This window comes from Entelurus aequoreus, linkage group LG10 (assembly GCF_033978785.1).
Source record: "Entelurus aequoreus isolate RoL-2023_Sb linkage group LG10, RoL_Eaeq_v1.1, whole genome shotgun sequence".
NCBI lineage: Eukaryota > Metazoa > Chordata > Actinopteri > Syngnathiformes > Syngnathidae > Entelurus > Entelurus aequoreus.
Genome location: NC_084740.1, coordinates 81,077,337 through 81,097,336, shown reverse-complemented (window position 1 = coordinate 81,097,336; position 20,000 = coordinate 81,077,337).

The following is a 20,000-nucleotide window of genomic DNA, read 5'->3' as shown; positions in this document are numbered from 1 at the left end:
AGAATTAAACAGAGACAGAATTCAATTTGGACTCAATATTGAGGAGAGTCGTCTGTACACTGTACCCTTGGACAGTATCTCAGCATGCTCTGCCAAAAGATTATTTTATTTTGGACCCTCCCCGACCACATGTTTCAAAGGACAAAGGTCGCAAAAAGTTCACAGAAAAGATCGTAAACAATTCACAGAAAAGGTCAGTTCAAAAAGAGTTCGTAAAATAGTTCCAAAAGAGATCCATTAAATAGTTCAAAAAGACGTTTGTAAACCAGTTAAAAAAGGAGGTTCAAAAAGAGGTCGTCTGGAAATTGGGCAGATCCTGTCTTCTCTCCGCTTTGAAGTCCTTGAGTTAAAACAATATCCTTCTGTTGATTACCATACATAAAAGAACACAGGAACACCTTCATCTTGCTCCCCCCCCCCCCACAAGTGGAGTTTTATGAGCCTTACTCTTGGTAGGTTTCAAAGACAGCTTTTGTCTTCTCACCAGACCCTCAATGTAACACAAAGTTTCAGTGATCATTTAGAAACAATTATTCTAACAGACACAAAGAGCATTTCATCATTTTGAGCTCAATGATAACAAAAGCTCCGACATTGTCTACGCTTTATACCAGGGCTGTCAAACTCATTCTAGCTCAGGGGCCACATGGAGGAAAATCACGGCATGATAACTTAAAAACAAAGACGACTTCAGATTGTTTTTCTTTTGTTTTACTTTGGCCAAAAATAGAACAAGCACATTCTAAAAAAATGTATAAATCATAAATAATAATTTTGACAAAACACTTCAAATTCTGAGGGGGAAAAAAAAAACGTGTGCCGTTTGAAAAACACAACAAACTTAGATGTCGTTGTGGCACTCGTGATTTAGGACTATATAAATAAACTTTGATTGATTGATCTACAAAGCCAATAAAACTTGAAGTCACTGCCTATCAGGGATTGAACAAAATAAATAAGAAACTTCTAGGTATTAATCCTGTGCCAACTCAACAACTAGAGATGTCCGATAATATCGGTCTGCCGATATTATCGGCCGATAAATGCGTTAAAATGTAATATCGGAAATTATCGGTATCGGTTTTTTATTATCAGTATCGTTTTTATTTTTTATTTTTATTAAATCCACATAAAAAACACAAGATACACTTACAATTATTGCACCAACCCAAAAAACCTCCCTCCCCCATTTACACTCATTCACACAAAAGGGTTGTTTCTTTCTGTTATTAATATTGTGGTTCCTACATTATATATCAATATATATCAATACAGTCTGCAAGGGATACAGTCCGTAAGCACACATGATTGTGCGTGCTGCTGCTCCACTAATAGTACTAACCTTTAACACTTAATTTTACAAATTTTCATTAATTACTAGTTTCTATGTAACTGTTTTTATATTGTTTTACTTTCTTTTTTATTCAAGAAAATGTTTTTAATTTATTTATCTTATTTTATTTGATTAATTTTTTTAAAAAGTACCTTATCTTCACCATACCTGGTTGTCCAAATTAGGCATAGTAATGTGTTAATTCCACGACGGCATATATTGGTTGATATCGGTATCGGTTGATATCGGTATCGGTAATTAAAGAGTTGGACAATATCGGCATATCGGATATCGGCAAAAAGCCATTATCGGACATCCCTATCAACAACCTACCGTATTTTTCGGACTATAAGTCGCAGTTTTTTTCATAGTTTGGCCGGGGGTGCGACTTATACTCAGGAGTGACTTATGTGTGAAATGATTAACACATTAGCGTAAAATATCAAATGATATTATTGATGTCATTGACGTAAGAGACTAGACGTATAAGATTTCATGGGATTTAGCGATTAGGAGTGACAGATTGTTTGGTAAACGTATAGCATGTTCTATATCAGGGGTCACCAACGTGGTGCCCGCGGGCACCAGGTAGCCCGTAAGGACCAGATGAGTAGCCCGCTGGCCTGTTCTAAAAATAGCTCAAATAGCAGCACTTACCAGTGAGCTGCCTCTATTTTTTAAATTGTATTTATTTACTAGCAAGCTGGTCTCGCTTTGCCTGACATTTTTAATTCTAAGAGAGACAAAACTCAAATAGAATTTGAAAATCCAAGAAAATATTTTAAAGACTTGGTCTTCACTTGTTTAAATACATTCATAATTTTTTTTACTTTGCTTCTTATAACTTTTAGAAAGACAATTTTAGAGAAAAAATACAACCTTAAAAATGATTTTAGGATTTTTAAACACATATACCTTCCTCTTCTTTCCTGACAATTTAAATCAATGTTCAAGTAAAAAAAAAATTATTGTTAAGAATAATAAATCAATTTTAATTTAATTCTTCATTTTAGCTTCTGTTTTTTCGACGAAGAATATTTGTGAAATATTTCTTCAAACTTATTATGATTAAAATTCCAAAAAAAAATTCTGGCAAATCTAGAAAATCTGTAGAATCAAATTTAAATCTTATTTCAAAGTCTTTTGAATTTATGTTAAAATTTTTGTTCTGGAAAATCTAGAAGAAATAAAGATTTGTCTTTGTTAGAAATATAGCTTGGTCCAATTTGTTATATATTCTAACAAAGTGTAGATTGGATTTTAACCTATTTAAAACATGTCATCAAAATTCTAAAATGAATCTTAATCAGGAAAAATTACTAATGATGTTCCATAAATTATTTTTTTAATTTTTTCAAAAAGATTCAAATTAGCTAGTTTTTCTCTTCTTTTTTTCGGTAGAATTTTGAATTTTAAAGAGTCGAAATTGAAGATAAACTATGTTTCAAAATTTAATTGTCATTTTTTTCATGTTTTCTCCTCTTTTAAACCGTTCAATTAAGTGTAAATATCATTAATTATTAATAATAACATAGAGTTAAAGGTAAATTGAGCAAATTGGGTATTTCCGGCAATTTATTTAAGTGTGTATCAAACTGGTAGCCCTTCGCATTAATCAGTACCCAAGAAGTAGCTCTTGGTTTCAAAAAGGTTGGTGACCCCTGTTCTATATGTTATAGTTATTTGAATGACTCTTACCATAATATGTTACGTTAACATACCAGGCACCTTCTCAGTTGGTTATTTATGCCTCATATAACGTACACTTATTCAGCCTGTTGTTCACTATTCTTGATTGATTTGAAATTGCCTTTCAAATGTCTATTTTTTGGTGCTGGCTTTTATCAAAAACATTTCCCCAAAAATGCGACTTATACTAAAGTGCGACTTATATATGTTTTTTTCCTTCTTTATTATGCATTTTCAGCCGGTGCGACTTATACTCCGGAGCGACTTATACTCCGAAAAATGCGGTACATACACAGAGGTAGAAACTGTTGAAAATGATTGAGTTGGACTCACTTGTCTCATTTTTGACAGAGACATTTAGTGCTAAATAACAATGCGTTCGAAGCAGAAGACCTAAAACCGCAAGTTTTGCGTTTAATTTGTTCGAGGAAAGGAGCCACAGCCACGCGTTACCATGGCGATATGCGCTTTACTCCGTACCTCTTGCTTGGCCCCAGTAGCAAGCGTTTGCTTGCCCAACAGAGTTGTTATTGCGACACCCAGTGGACACATTTAGATCAGCACTTTCTTTCATTCAACAACTTCAGCTCAATTTTATACGAAGCAATCTTTATCTCGCGGGCCGGATAAAACCTGTTCGCGGGCCTGATCCGGCCCACGGGCCGTACTTTTCGTGGCCCTGGTTTATACCGTTTATAGTCCGAACTGACGCTAGATAAATAAAAGGAACCATTAATGCCCCTCGTACTAATATAATCCACTTCAAGAAACTCTTCAAACTTAAAGTGTTTACAAAGTACAAAGAAGAAGAACCATGATAAACATTCTGAATTTATTTCATCTAGAAATGTCCGATAATATCGGCCTACCGATAATATCGGCCGATAAATGCTTTAAAATGTCATATCGGAAATTATCGGTATCAGGTTTTTTTTTACCGGTATCAATTTTTTTTCATTTATTTTATTTTTTATTTTTTATTAAATCAACATAAAAAACACAAGATACACTTACAATTAGTGCACCAACCCAAAAAACCTCCCTCCCCCATTTACACTACATTATATATCAATACAGTCTGCAAGGGATACAGTCCGTAAGCACACATGATTGTGCGTGCTGCTGGTCCACTAATAGTACTAACCTTTAACGCTTAATTTTACTCATTTTCATTAATTAATAGTTTCTATGTAACTGTTTTTATATTGTTTTACTTTATTTTTTATTCAAGAAAATGTTTTTAATTCATTTATCTTATTTTATTTTATTAATTTTTAAAAAAAGGACCTTATCTTCACCATACCTGGTTGTCCAAATTAGGCATAATAATGTGTTAATTCCACGACTGTATATATCGGTATCAGTAATTAAGAGTTAGACAATATCGGAATATCGGATATCGGCAAAAAAGCCATTATCGGACATCCCTACTTTCATCCATCCATTCTTTTATTCTTTCATTCTCAAAATAATCTTACTTATCTCAGCATATGAAATATAACTTTCAATTATTATTTATTTCTTTATTTTTATTGTGATTACTTATGGAGTATATTGTGAATATATATTTACACTAACTTTTATTCACTTCCTGTTCTCAATTTGTAAATTGAGAACAGGAAGTGAACAAAAGTTTTAGCAACTGTTATGTAAAAGAAAAGGGGTAGGTTTAAATAAGCTCTGCTTCGTCTTACTCCTTATCGAACATGTTGAAAAGAGAAACTGGAAATGGTGATGCATCATGTTGTGTGCTTGCTACTTAATGGAAGTACATTGGCATTGTGTAAATGTCAAAGCTCTGCTGTGCATGTAAATAATCTAATAAGTTTTAATGATGAGCGAGCGCCATCGATTTGCTAAATGCTAATGTCGGCCCCGAATCAGGCTTTTGTATGTTTGCATTAGCAGAGAGCATGTCATGATCCGTGGTCCGGATCATGTTTTGTGTATTCTGTTTGTTTTGGACTCCTTTAGTTCCTGTTTGTGCACCTCCTGAGTTTAGTCACCGTGGTTACTTATGATTTTCACCTGCCTCTGTTGTTCGGGACACACCTGTTTGTAATCAAGAGACACTATTTAAGCCTGCCTTTGTTGTAGCCTTAGCTTCAGGTGCGATCGGCACCTCGTTCCGTCGGTTTGTTTTCTGTTTTGTACCTGTTTTGTGTTCATTTACGATTAAATCATGTCTTTACCTGCAAGTCCTGTCCGGAGTCGTCCGCTTGCACCCTGGGAGAACAAACCCCCGCATCACCATGCGACCCGGTCGTAACAGAGCAGCTCTTTGCGTAACAATACATCAACTACTACTATAGTAGTACTACTACTACTAAGATTACTGACTGGCTGCTATTGGAAACCATTGTGTCCTCCGGCTGTGAGCTATACTTGTCCTGCAGCACAAGTCCAGATTGCGTAACAAGGAGAAATTAATTATCTCCTCCAGACACTCACTGGCCACAACATTAGGCACACCTGCACAATATTGAGCTCAAAATAAAACACTTACTTACATAGGACTGTTACTGAAAAGTGTAATACTAAAAATGCTTTTGTGTCCCTTTTTCTTGTTGAAATTGGACATTATTTAGCACAGGGGTGTCAAAGTCAAGGCCCGCGAATGAATGATCTATCAATGATATTTGATTAGTGTTAGAACCGGCCCGCAGGCCACAGCCGCTTGCTGCTGTTTTTGCACGCACCAATACTCAATCAGTGTTGGCGCTTGGAATTTTTCAAAATGGGGTCCATCAAGTCATAAAAATGGGGTCCCACTGTACATTTTTGGGGTTCCACTTTTTTGTAAGCATTATCCTGTTATATCTCACATTCTATATTGTGTTTTGGAAAAAGGTTGTCATAAACGTTACTTCATTCATTTAAAAAAATAATACAAAAGAAAACTTGTATGCATATGTAAATGTATTCAGTTATAAACATTTATTCACTTTCTTCTTTCCTTCATGGAGCTAAACTTTACCGCTGCCGGTATTTGTTTCTATATTTTTATTGTAATATTTTCAGAATGTGTTTTTTGTGTTTTTGGCCAAAGTAAGACAAAAAAAACAATCTGAAGTTGTCTTTATTTTTTAGTTTTAATGCCATGATTTTAATAGTCCGACCCGCGTGTGCACAGATTTTCCTCCATGAGGCCCCTGAGCTAAAATTAGTTTGACACCCCTCATTTTTTCTGTAAAGCACACACATTTTTTCTTCTAAAATTTGATATTTGTATAAACTTTTTAAAACAGAATTGAAGTATAAATGGAAACTTAAGTTTAAGTGTACATTTAAAAAGTAGTTTTTTTCTAAATGCCAGATTTTTTTTGTAAAAATCTACTCCTTTTTAAAATTTTATTCTTATTGTATTTTTTTATATATAAACTTATTATTTTTTATTTATTTTGTGTATTTCTTGTACTACCTAATTCAAATAAAACTGCAAGTTTTTTTCTAAAAAAAATCTGACATTTTTATTGTAAAAAGATTTTGACTTTTCTCTTCCAAAATTCTCATTAGTTTACAATTAGTCATCTGGTAGAAGGTATAATTGTTTCCTAAAAATGTACTGCATAGTTCTGTTAAGACTACCACTTTTTTTTGGTGACTTTTTTCCCCCACTTGAACATATTAGACTTTTACCTAAAAAATTACTTGATTCTTGTTAGATTTGCACTTAATTTTCACAGACAATACAACTTATTCCTGTGAAAACATTTCCCCCCAGAAATATACAACTTTAGATTATATACATTTTTTCCACCATAAAATATGAACATCTTTCCAAGGTAATCTCAAATTTACAACTTTTTTCTTGAAATTACCAGATTTATTTTAAAATGTTCTGCTTTATTTTTGCAAGATGACGACTTTATACCTGTTCCTGATTATTGTGCTCTCAATTATAGGACTTTTTAGTAGGGAGGAATGTGACTTTGATGACTTTATTTAAGATTAATTATATATTTTAATCCGACTATATTTCTAAATGTTTATTCTCAAAAGATTAATGTTTATTCGCTCGTTTTTTTGGCTTTTTTCTTTTAGTACATAATGTTTTTTTTCTAGAACTCCTTATCAGTGAGAACTGATACCAGGTGTCTATAGATATATATAATGTTTGTTTTCCCTAATACTGTTTCTTATCGTTGAGTACTGATACCAGGCGTCTATAGATATATATTGTTTGTTTTCCCTAATACTCCTTATCAGTGAGAACTGATACCAGGTGTCTATAGATATATAGTGTTTGTTTTCCCTATTACTGTTTCTTATCATTGAGAACTGATACCAGGCGTCCATAGATATATATTGTTTGTTTTCCCTAATACTCCTTATCTGTGAGTGCTGATACCAGGTGTCTATAGATATATGTTTGTTTTCCCTAATACCGTTTGTTATCAGTGAGAACTGATATTAGTTGTCGATAGATATATAATGTTTGTTTTTCCCTAATAGTGTTTCTTATCAGTGAGAACTGATACCAGGTGTCTATAGATATATAATGTTTGTTTTCCCTAATACTGTTTCTTATCAGTGAGAACTGATCCCAGGTGTCTATAGATATATAATGTTTGTTTTCCCTAATACTGTTTCTTATCAGTGAGAACTGATACCAGGTGTCTATAGATATATAATGTTTGTTTTCCCTAATACTGTTTCTTATCAGTGAGAACTGATCCCAGGTGTCTATATATGTTTGTTTTCCCTAATACTGTTTCTTATCAGTGAGAACTGATACCAGGCGTCTATAGATATATAATGTGTGTTTTCCCTAATACTGTTTCGTATCAGGGAGAACTGATACCAGGCGTCTATAGATATATAATGTTTGTTTTCCCTAATACTCCTTATCTGTGAGTGCTGATACCGGGTGTCTATAGATATGTTTGTTTTCCCTAATACTGTTTCTTATCAGTGAGAACTGATATTAGTTGTCGATAGATATATAATGTTTGTTTTTCCCTAATACTGTTTGTTATCAGTGAGAACTGATACCAGGTTTCTATAGATATATAATGTTTGTTTTTCTCTAATACTGTTTCTTATCAGTGAGAACTGATACCAGGTTTCTATAGATATATGTTTGTTTTTCTGTAATACTGTTTCTTATCAGTGAGAACTGATACCAGGTTTCTATAGATATATGTTTCTTTTCGCTAATACTGTTTCTTATCAAGGAGTACTGATACCAGGCGTCTATAGTTATATAATGTTTGTTTTTCCTAATACTGTCTCTTATCAAGGAGTACTGATACCAGGCGTCTATAGATATACGTATAGTGTTTGTTTTCCCTAATACTGTTTCTTATCAAGGAGTACTGATACCAGGCGTCTATAGATATATAGTGTTTGTTTTCCCTAATACTCCTTATCTGTGAGTGCTGATACAAGGTGTCTATAGATATGTTTGTTTTCCCCAATACTGTTTCTTATCAGTGAGAACTGACATTAGTTGTCGATAGATATATAATGTTTGTTTTTCTCTAATACTGTTTCTTATCAGTGAGAACTGATACCAGGTTTCTATAGATATATAATGTTTGTTTTCCCTAATACTGTTTCTTATCAGTGAGAACTGATCCCAGGTGTCAATATGTTTGTTTTCCCTAATACTGTTTCTTATCAAGGAGTACTGATACCAGGCGTCTATAGTTATATAATGTTTGTTTTTCCTAATACTGTTTCTTATCAAGGAGTACTGATACCAGGCGTCTATAGATATACGTATGTTTGTTTTCCCTAATACTGTTTCTTATCAAGGAATACTGATACCAGGCGTCTATAGTTATATAATGTTTGTTTTTCCTAATACTGTTTCTTATCAAGGAGTACTGATCCCAGGTGTCTATAGATATATATAATGTTTGTTTTCCCTAATACTGTTTCTTATCAAGGAGTACTGATCCCAGGTGTCTATAGATATATATAATGTTTGTTTTCCCTAATACTGTTTCTTAACAGTGAGAACAGCTACCAGGGGTCTATAGATATATATTCGTTTTTCCCTAATACTGTTTCTTATCAGTGAGAACTGATACCAGGTGTCTATAGATATGTTTGTATTCCCTAATACTGTTTCTTATCAGTGAGAACTGATACCAGGCGTCAATAGATATGTTTGTTTTCCCGAATACTGTTTCTTATCATTGAGAACTGATACCAGGTGTCTTTAGATATATGTTTGTTTTCTCTAATACTGTGTCTTATTAGGGAGTACTGATACCAGGTGTCTCGTCTACAGATATATAATGTTTGTTTTCCTATTACTGCTTGACTGGAAAAAACGCCTGTCTTAAAAAGAGTAAAAAAAAAATGATGCCAGTTATTTTTGCTTGAAATGAGCAAAAAAAATCTCCCAATGGAAGAAGTCGAAAATGTCTTAGTAAGATTTCTTGAAGGAAGACATCATTGTTTGGATATTTTTGACTACAAAATTAGAAATATATACTTGGTAAGATTGTGAGTTTTTCCAGTGTTCTTAGCAGTGAGTACTGATACCAGATGTGTATCGATACAGTATATGATGTTTGTTTTCCCTAATGCTGTTTGAGCAGTAAGTACTGATACCAGACGTCTATGGATGTATTATGTTTGTTTCCCCTGATACTCGTTATCAGTGAGTACTAATATGTGGTGTCTATAGATATATAATGTTTGTTTTCCATAATACGCCTTATCAGTGAGTACTAATATGTGGTGTCTATAGATATATGTTTGTTTTCCATAATACTCGTTATCAGTGAGTACTAATATGTGGTGTCTATAGATATATAATGTTTGTTTTCCATAATACTCGTAATCAGTGAGTACTAATATGTGGTGTCTATAGATATATAATGTTTGTTTTCCCTAATACGCCTTAGCAGTGAGTACTGATATGTGGTGTCTATAGATATATAATGTTTGTTTCCCCTAATACGCCTTAGCAGTGAGTACTAATATGTGGTGTCTATAGATGTATAATGTTTGTTTTCCCTAATACGCCTTAGCAGTGAGTACTGATACAAGATGTCTATAGACATAATATATAATGTTTGTTTTTCCTAAGACTCCTTCTTATCAGTGAGTGCTGATACCAGGGCGTCTATAGCTATATAATGTTTGTTTTCCCTAATACTCCTTATCTAAGAGTGCTGATACCAGGTGTCTATGGATATATAATGTTTTTTCCCCCTATACTGCTTCTTATCAGTAAGTACTGATACCAGTCGTCTATAGATATATAATGTTTGTTTTCCCTAATACTCCTTATCAGTAAAGACTGATACCAAGCGTCAATGGAAATATACTGTTTTCCCTAATACTCCTTATCAGTGAATACTGATAGCAGGTGTCTATGGATATATAATGTTTTTACCTTATACTCCTTATCAGTAAGTACTGATACCAGTCGTCTATGGATATATAATGTTTGTTTTCCCTAAGACTCCTTATCTGTGAGCGCTGATACCAGTCGTCTATTGATATATAATGTTTGTTTTCCCTAAGACTCCTTATCAGTGAGGACTGATACCAGGCGTCAATGGATATATACTGTTTTCCCTAATACTCCTTATCAATGAATACTGATACCAGGTGTCTATGGATATATAATGTTCTTACCTTATACTCCTTATCAGTAAGTACTGATACCAGTCGTCTATAGATATATAATGTTTGTTTTCCCTAATACTCCTTATCAGTGAGGACTGATACCAGGCGTCAATGGATATATAATGTTTTTACCTTATACTCTTTATCAGTGAGTACTGATACCAGGCATCTATAGATATATAATGTTTGTTTTCCCTAATACTTCTTAGCAGTAAGTACTGATACCATGCGTCTATGGATATATGTTTTCCCAAATACTCCTTATCAGTGACTACTGATACCAGGTGTCTATGGATATATAATGTTTTTACCTTATACTCCTTATCAGTGAGTACTGATAACAGGTGTCTATGGATATATAATGTTTTTACCTTATACTCCTTATCAGTGAGTACTGATACCAGGTGTCTATGGATATATAATGTTTTTACCTTACACTCCTTATCAGTGAGTACTGATACCAGACATCTATTGGATGTAGAATGTTTTCCCTAATACTCCTTATCAGTGAGTACTGATACCAGGTGTCTATGGATATATAATGTTTTTACCTTATACTCCTTATCAGTGAGTACTGATACCAGACATCTATTGGATGCATAATGTTTTACCTTATACTCCTTATCAGTGAGTACTGATACCAGACATCTATTGGATGTATAATGTTTTCCCTAATACTCCTTATCAGTGAGTACTGATACCAGGTGTCTATGGATGTATAATGTTTTCCCTTATACTCAGTATCAGTGAGTACTGATACCAGGCGTCTATGGATCTATAATGTTTCCCTTATACTCAGTATCAGTGAGTACTGATACCAGGTGTCTATGGATCTATGTTTTCCCTTATACTCAGTATCAGTGAGTACTGATACCAGGTGTCTATGGATCTATAATGTTTTCCCTCATACTCCTTGTCAGTGAGTACTGATACCAGGCCTCAATGGATATATAATGTTTGTTTTCCCTAATACTCCTTATCAGTGAGTACTGATACCAGGTGTCTATGGATATATAATGTTTTTACCTTATACTCCTTATCAGTGAGTACTGATACCAGGTGTCTATGGATCTATAATGTTTTCCCTTATACTCAGTATCAGTGAGTACTGATACCAGGTGTCTATGGATATATAATGTTTTCCCTTATACTCCTTATCAGTGAGTACTGATACCAGGCGTCTATGGATATATAATGTTTTCCCTTATACTCCTTATCAGTGAGGACTGATACCAGACGTCTATAGATATTTCACGGCGGTCACATGGAGATGAAAGCTTCTCGGCCATCAACTTGTCACAGCCATGAAATCTTAATTAAAGGCGAGATTAATAGATTTGATAAAGAGATTATTTTGGTTCGTTGTGGAGGTATCGTTATGGGATGTATATGTCCAAACACAGCCTGATCACTTCAGGCCTTCTTTATTCGTCTTTAGTTTCTCATTTCTCCAACTGGGATCTGATTGAACTGTAAAAACCCTGTTTGGAGGCAGCACCGTTTTTTTTGTTTTTTTTTGTTTTTTTTGTGTGCGTATCTTGCCTCGCTTAGATGTCTTGTGGATGTTTAATTCATGATACAGTATCGCTCCACGCTGTGTTGGCCCTCGGCAAATTGGACTTGATGGGTTTCCATTTAGAGGTTGCCCCCCTTTTGCTTGTTTCGCTGCTGAAGTCAACCATAAGGCTGGTAGTCTTTAGGGGAGGGAGAGGGAAGCATATAGATGAAAATGTGTGTGTGTGTGTGTGTGTGTGTGTGTGTGTGTGTGTGTGTGTGTGTGTGTGTGTGTGTGTGTGTGTGTGTGTGTGTGTGTGTGTGTGTGTGTGTGCTGCACTACTGTGATCCTACTGAGCTCCACACTGCCCTCTAGTGGCCAAAAAGTAATACAGCAGATGCAGCTCTAGTTAATAATATAAAGGATTTTACATCAAGTTTGGATGAGAAAACCTCTAAGTAACACTTTTAGCTTCAGTACAATGATATTATTCATATCCATGAATGCATTTTACGTTATATATTTCTCTTTTTAAGGTTCACCTCGCCTCGGTTTATGACCCCCAAGGCCGCAGCGATGGCCCATACAGACTTCTTTAGTGTTTGATTCTCAGTCCTCAGTGGTCTGTGATGCATCCAGGATATGTTGTATCATATTATATTATTATTAATGGGCTCCCTGAAGGAGATATCATTTGTTTTATGGTGACGTTCTTTCTGTAGTATTTGACAGGTTGTTTCTATATGTCGGTTGTGGAAATGCCAGGACTGTGTTTGTTTGTCTTTCCAGTGCAGAATGATGAAATACGACAATAACTATGAAACAAATACAATATGACAAGAGTTTTAACAAATATTTTAAATTAAATAAAATAAAATAAATACAAGAAAAAACACCCTTGATTTATTTGTATTTGTTAATATATATTTTATATTGTTAATTTTATTTGAAAAATGTGTTTGTTTTAAATTTATTTAAAACCTCTCGAATTTTTTTTTTTAGAATATTTTATATCTTTAATTTTATTGAAAATTGTTTGTTTTAATTTTATTTAATAATATTTTCCAGTACAATTTTTTCCATCAATTGACCTAAAAAACCGTTGATTAATTTAAAAAAATATATATATATTTTATATATTTAATTTTATTTAAAAATAGGTTGTTTTAATTTTATTTAAATAATATTTTCCAGTACAATTTTCCCATTAATTAACATAAAAATTATTTGATTTATTTTTTAAAGTATTTAATATTTTTGATTTTATTAAAAAAATGTGTTTGTTTTAATTTTATTTAAGTATTGTTTTCTAGTACAACTTTCCCTTCAATTGACATAAAAAAAACTTGATTTATTTTGTTTGATAGTTTATAATTTTATTTAAAAATGGTGTTTGTTTTAATTTTATTCAAACGATATTTACCAGTACAAGTGGACATAAAAAACAACTTTGATTCCTTTTTCATATATATTTTGTATTTTTAATTTTATTTAAAAATTGTCTTTGTTTTGATTGTATTTAAATATTTTCCAGTACACATTTTCCATTCATGGACATACAAACCCTTGATTTATTTTTTTAAACATTTTATATTTTTAACTTCATTTAAAAATTGTTTGTTTTAATTGTATTCAAATAATATTTTCCCATCAATTGACATAAAAAAAAACCACCTTTGATTTATTTTTATTTTTTTAAATAGTATTTTATATTTTTTATTTTATTTAAACATTTTGTTTGTTTTACTTTTATTTAAATATTTTCTTGTACAATTTTCCAATCAATTGACATAAAAAACCCTTGATTTCCTTTTTTTGATAGTTTATATTTTAAAATTGTATCTAAATATGGTTTGTTTTAATTTTATTTAAATGATATTTACCAGTAAAAGTTTCCCATCAATTGACATAAAAAAACCTTTGATTACTTTTTCCTATATATTTTGTATTTTTAATTTTATTTAAAAAATTTCTTTGTTTGGATTTTATTTAAATATTTTCCAGTACACATTTTCCATTCATGGATACAAAAAACGTAGATTTATTTTTTTAAACATTTTATATTGTTAACTTAATTTAAAAATTGTTTGTTTTAACTTTATTAAAATAATATTTTCCAGTACAATTTTCCCATCAATTGACATGAAAAAAAACCTTTGATTTCTTTTTTTTTAAATAGTATTTTATATTTTTTAAATGTATTACAAAATGTTGTTTGCTTTACTTTTATTTAAAAAATATCTTCTTGTACAATTTTCCAATCAATTGACGTAAAAAACCCTTGATTTACTTTGTTTGATAGTTTATATTTTTAATTTTATTTACAAATGGTTTGTTTTAATTTTTTTTAAATGATATTTACTAGTAAAAGTTTTCCATCAATTAACATAAAAAAAAAACCTTGATTACTTTTTCATATATATTTTGTATTTTTAATTTTATTTAAAAAATGTCTTTGTTCGGATTTTATTTAAATATTTTCCAGTACAAATGTTTCATTCATGGATATAAAAAACGTAGATTTATTTTTTTAAACATTTTATATTTTTAACTTAATTTAAAATTGTTTGTTTTAACTTTATTAAAATAATATTTTCCAGTACAATTTTCCCATCAATTGACACGAAAAAAAAAAATTGATTTCTTTTTTTTTTTAAATAGTATTTTATATTTTTTAAATGTATTACAAAATGTTGTTTGCTTTACTTTTATTTAAATAGTATCTTCTTGTACAATTTTCCAATCAATTGACATAAAAAACCCTTGATTTCCTTTTTTTGATAGTTTATATTTTTAATTTTATTTAAATATGGTTTGTTTTAATTTTATTTAAATAATATTTACTAGTAAAAGTTTCCCATCAATTAACATAAAAAAAAAACCTTGATTACTTTTTCATATATATTTTTTATTTTTAATTTTATTTAAAAAGAGTCTTTGTTTGGATTTTATTTAAATATTTTCCAGTACACATGTTCCATTCATGGATATAAAAAAACGTAGATTTATTTTTTAAACATTTTATATTTTTAACTTAATTTAAACATTGTTTGTTTTAACTTTATTAGAATAATATTTTCCAGTACAATTTCCCCATCAGTTGACATGAAAAAAAACTTTTGATTTATTTTTTTTAAATAGTATTTTATATTTTTTAAATGTATTACAAAATGTTGTTTGCTTTACTTTTATTTAAATAATATCTTCTTGTACAATTTTCCGATCAATTGACATAAAAAACCCTTGATTTCCTTTTTTTGATAGTTTATATTTTTAATTTTATTTAAATATGGTTTCTTTTAATTTTATTTAAATTATATTTATTAGTAAAAGTTTCCCATCAATTAACATAAAAAAACAACCTTGATTACTTTTTCATATATATTTTGTATTTTTAATTTTATTTAAAAAATGTCTTTGTTTGGATTTTATTTAAATATTTTCCAGTACAAATGTTCCATTCATGGATATAAAAAACGTAGATTTATTTTTTTAAACATTTTATATTTTTGACTTAATTTAAAAATTGTTTGTTTTAACTTTATTAAAATAATATTTTCCAGTACAATTTTCCCATCAGTTGACATTAAAAAAAACTTTTGATTTCTTTTTTTAAAATAGTATTTTATATTTTTAAAATGTATTACAAAATGTTGTTTGCTTTACTTTTATTTAAATAATGTCTTCTTGTACAATTTTCCAATCAATTGACATAAAAAACCCTTGATTTACTTTGTTTGATAGTTTATATTTTTAATTGTATTTAAAAATGGTTTGTTTTAATTTTTTTAAAATGATATTTACCAGTAAAAGTTTCCCATCAATTGACATTAAAAAAAAACCTTGATTACTTTTTCATATATATTTTGTATTTTTAATTTTATTTAAAACATTTCTTTGTTTGGATTTTATTTAAATATTTTCCAGTACAACTGTTCCATTCATGGATATAAAAAACTTAGATTTATTTTTTTAAACATTTTATATTTTTAACTTAATTTAAAAATTGTTTTTTTTAATTTTATTAAAATAATATTTTCCAGTACAATTCTCCCATCAATTGACATGAAAAAAAACCCTTTGATTTCTTTTTTTTTTAAATAGTATTTTATATTTTTTAAATGTATTACAAAATGTTGTTTGCTTTACTTTTATTTAAATAATATCTTCTTGTACAATTTTCTAATCAATTAACATAAAAAACCCTTGATTTACTTTGTTTAATAGTTTATATTTTTAATTTTATTTAAAAATGGTTTGTTTTAGTTTTATTTAAATTATATTTTCCAGTACAGTTTTTCCATCAATTTACATAAAAAATATATAATAAATTATTGTTTTAAAGAAAATCATAAATTAGTCTATTTACTTGGGATAAATTAATTTGGTTTAAATTGTGTTTTTTTTTCTATTTGTTAAAACGGGATTATTTGATCGTTAAGTCCATTGATTCATCAAGACTTGATGCAAATGAGGAAAACATGGAATGCACTACTCAGCTCCAACCAGCAGAGGCGCTGTTGATTCTATCTGACCTAGCTTGCTATTTTAAAAAAAACCTTCAGGGGCATTATTCTGCTCAATACTAGCACGGAAACAGGAGTGCAGAACATACCGAGAGAGAGTGCTCAAAAACAAAAGTGATTATGTTGTCTTCTTTGTAGCCAATCAGTGGAAAAAAGCGTACTAGCGTTTGTGCTTTTATTGTTGGAAACCTAAAGTCTGTTTGTGTCATGAAGTGATGGATCGAGCTTATTCAAAGGCAGCTTTTCTCCAATTCACGTAGCTTAACCTGCCGTCACCCTCATTAGCATATTATTACACCCTCATATGCAACCCGCGATAATAACTCACAATAATTTACTTTCCCTTGAAAATGTTACATCAGCGCGTTTAGCTTCGCTGAATGCAGTTGTGCCGTCCGCGCCACGAGGGTTTCCGACGAATTGACATTCTCCCACGCTGCCCAGGGCTTCCCGAAGGAGCGCCAAAATGCTGACCAAGCGCCTTCGTTGCCGCAGACTTAAAAATAGAAGGTGGACAGTAAGGATATGTGATCAGAATGCAGATGAGCCAATGAAGAACTCTTCTCTGCTAATGCTAGGTGCTAATCACTGTTAACAACTTGGCTGGGAAACAAGATAAAAAGTCTTACTTTTATCAGGTTAAAGTCAAATTATTACGTCGTTTTCCAGGAAGAAGACTCAAAGTAACACAAATAACATATAATTTGTATCAAAGTCATTATTGTATTAAAAAGTGATGACGTGTTCAAGGGTTCTTGGAGGAGTGCTCCAAAAAAAATTCACATCCAAATTGCATTTTTTATTTATTCAAATTCTAAATCGGTTCATAATAATCGAGAATCGAATAAAATAAAAATTTAAAAAAATACTTTTTATTGATGTTATTATTATTATTATTATTGTTATTAACACTGTTGCTTTCATAAAATGTTGGTTTTCCTTTTTGTATATATATTAGTATTTAATAAGTATTCTATTGTCATGTCTGTGTTCATGTTTTTGTTTGGCCATGTGCTGTTTTGTTTTTTGGACACTTCCTTAGTTCCTGGTTTCACTTCCTGGTTTTGTTTTGTTTCCATGGTTACTCATTAGTTTCACCTGTTCCACGTTTAGACTCACACACACCTGTCTCACGTTTTCACATTGTCATGTCACGCACCTGTTCACAGTTAGTCACGCACCTGTTTTCACTTATCATGTCACTATATAGGCTTTTCTGTTTCTGTTGTTCGTGCTGGCGACATCACCCATTCATGCCATGTCCACAGTTCCTTGTCACGTTAGTTCTTGTTTCATCTCTTGTCACGTAAGTTTTTGTTTGTTTAATGTTCATAGTTCTCCGCCATTGTGCGCGCCTTTTGTTTTCCTAGTCAAGTTTTTTACCTCCTCTGTGAGCGCCTTTTGTTTGTACCTTTTGTTTGAGTTTATAGTAATAATTAAATATGTCTTTACCTGCACGCCACGTCCGTTCCAATTCTTTTGCACCACGGGAGAGCAAACCACGCCAAAGACCTAGTCGTGACAGATGTCGCCAGCACGAGAGCTCTCCCGCAAAAAAATGGGACAATTTTGACGAGGTAACGTGGGAGGTCCTGCGCGCCATGGAAGCCGAGACACTCCGCCATTCCCCCATGGAGCGCAGGGATCTCATGTGGGGTCCGACCGGCAAACTGGTGCCGATCAGCTCCCTTTGGTCCGAGGATGGCGCTGCGTCACCGCAGTCCCGGAAGCGCCGCTCCCAACGAAGGACGTCAGGGAGGGCTTCCACAAGCATTGGAAAGGACGCATCGTTCCCGCAAGCTCCTCCCCCTCCGGGCGGAAACGAGCTGCAGCCAGCCCGGCTTCCCCAGGACGACGTCACGCCGCTGCCAGTGGGTGACGTCATGGATTTTTTTCCCCTGAACTCTTTTTCTTGTCAGCCACATCCAACCAAAGACTCTAAATCCATGATTAAATATTACCAAGACATGTTTTTAGAAATCAGATCCTGTCAATCACAGTCACCCAATTTTCATGCCCCGCCCCCCAGGACTCATGCCACGCCCAAGTCAGAAATTTTTTTTTCACCCACAAAAGCCCAGGTGGGGGGGAACGAAAGACCTTTTGGACAATTTAGAGGGGAGGATTCTGCCCTCCTCCTGAACCCCCTCCGCCCACCCCAAAAGACGGTTCCAGACCGCGGGGAGCGCGTCTGGGATCCGCTCCTTGAGGGGGGGGCTAGGGCTGGGAATTGTTCAGGTGGGGTGGGTCAGCATCGTCACGCCAAGCCACAGCCTCCAGCACGACCACCACCACCTGTCTTTCGACCTGCCAAGCCACAGCCACCAGCACGACCCCCACCACCAGTCTTTCGTCACGCCAAGCCACAGCCTCCAGCACGACCCCCACCACCTGTCTTTCGACCTGCCAAGCCACAGCCACCAGCACGACCACCACCACCAGTTTTTCGTCCATGCCAAGATCCACCTGCTCCACGCCCAGCTCCACGCCAAGCGCCACCAGTACCTGCTCCACGCCAAGCGCCACCAGTACCTGCTCCACGCCAAGCGCCACCAGTACCTGCTCCACGCCAAGCGCCACCAGTACCTGCTCCACGTCAAGCGCCACCAGTACCTGCTCCACGCCAAGCGCCGCCAGTACCTGCTCGCCGCCAAGTGCCGCCCGTGGCTGCCCCACGCCGCCAAGTGCCGCCCGTGGCTGCCCCACGCCGCCAAGTGCCGCCCGTGGCTGCCCCACGCCGCCAAGTGCCGCCCGTGGCTGCCCCACGCCGCCAAGTGCCGCCCGTGGCTGCCCCACGCCGCCAAGTGCCGCCCGTGGCTGCCCCACGCCGCCAAGTGCCGCCCGTGGCTGCCCCACGCCAAGACCAAAGCCAAGACCAAGACCAAGACCCGCCAAGTGACCAAGAACCGCCAAGTGACCAAGAACCGCCAAGTGACCAAGACCAAGACCCGCCAAGTGACCAAGACCCGCCAAGTGACCAAGACCAAGACCCGCCAAGTGACCAAGACCAAGACCCGCCAAGTGACCCAAACCAAGACCAAGTCCAAGCACCGCCACACCAAGACCAAGTCCAAGACCAACTACGCCAAGACCAAGACCAACCACGCCAAGTCCAAGTCCAAGACCAAGTCCAAGACCCAGACCCTCGCCAAGACCAAGACCAAGACCCACGCCAAGACCAAGACCCACGCCAAGACCCGCCACGCCAAGCTTCGCCGCCTGACGCACCACGCCAAGCTTCGCCGCCTGCCACGACAACGCGCCCACCTCCTCGTCTGCCAAGGATGTGGCCATTCCATGGGCGTCCGCCACGCCAGGTGCGCCGACCTCCTCGTCTGCCACGAATGTGGCCATTCCCAGGTCG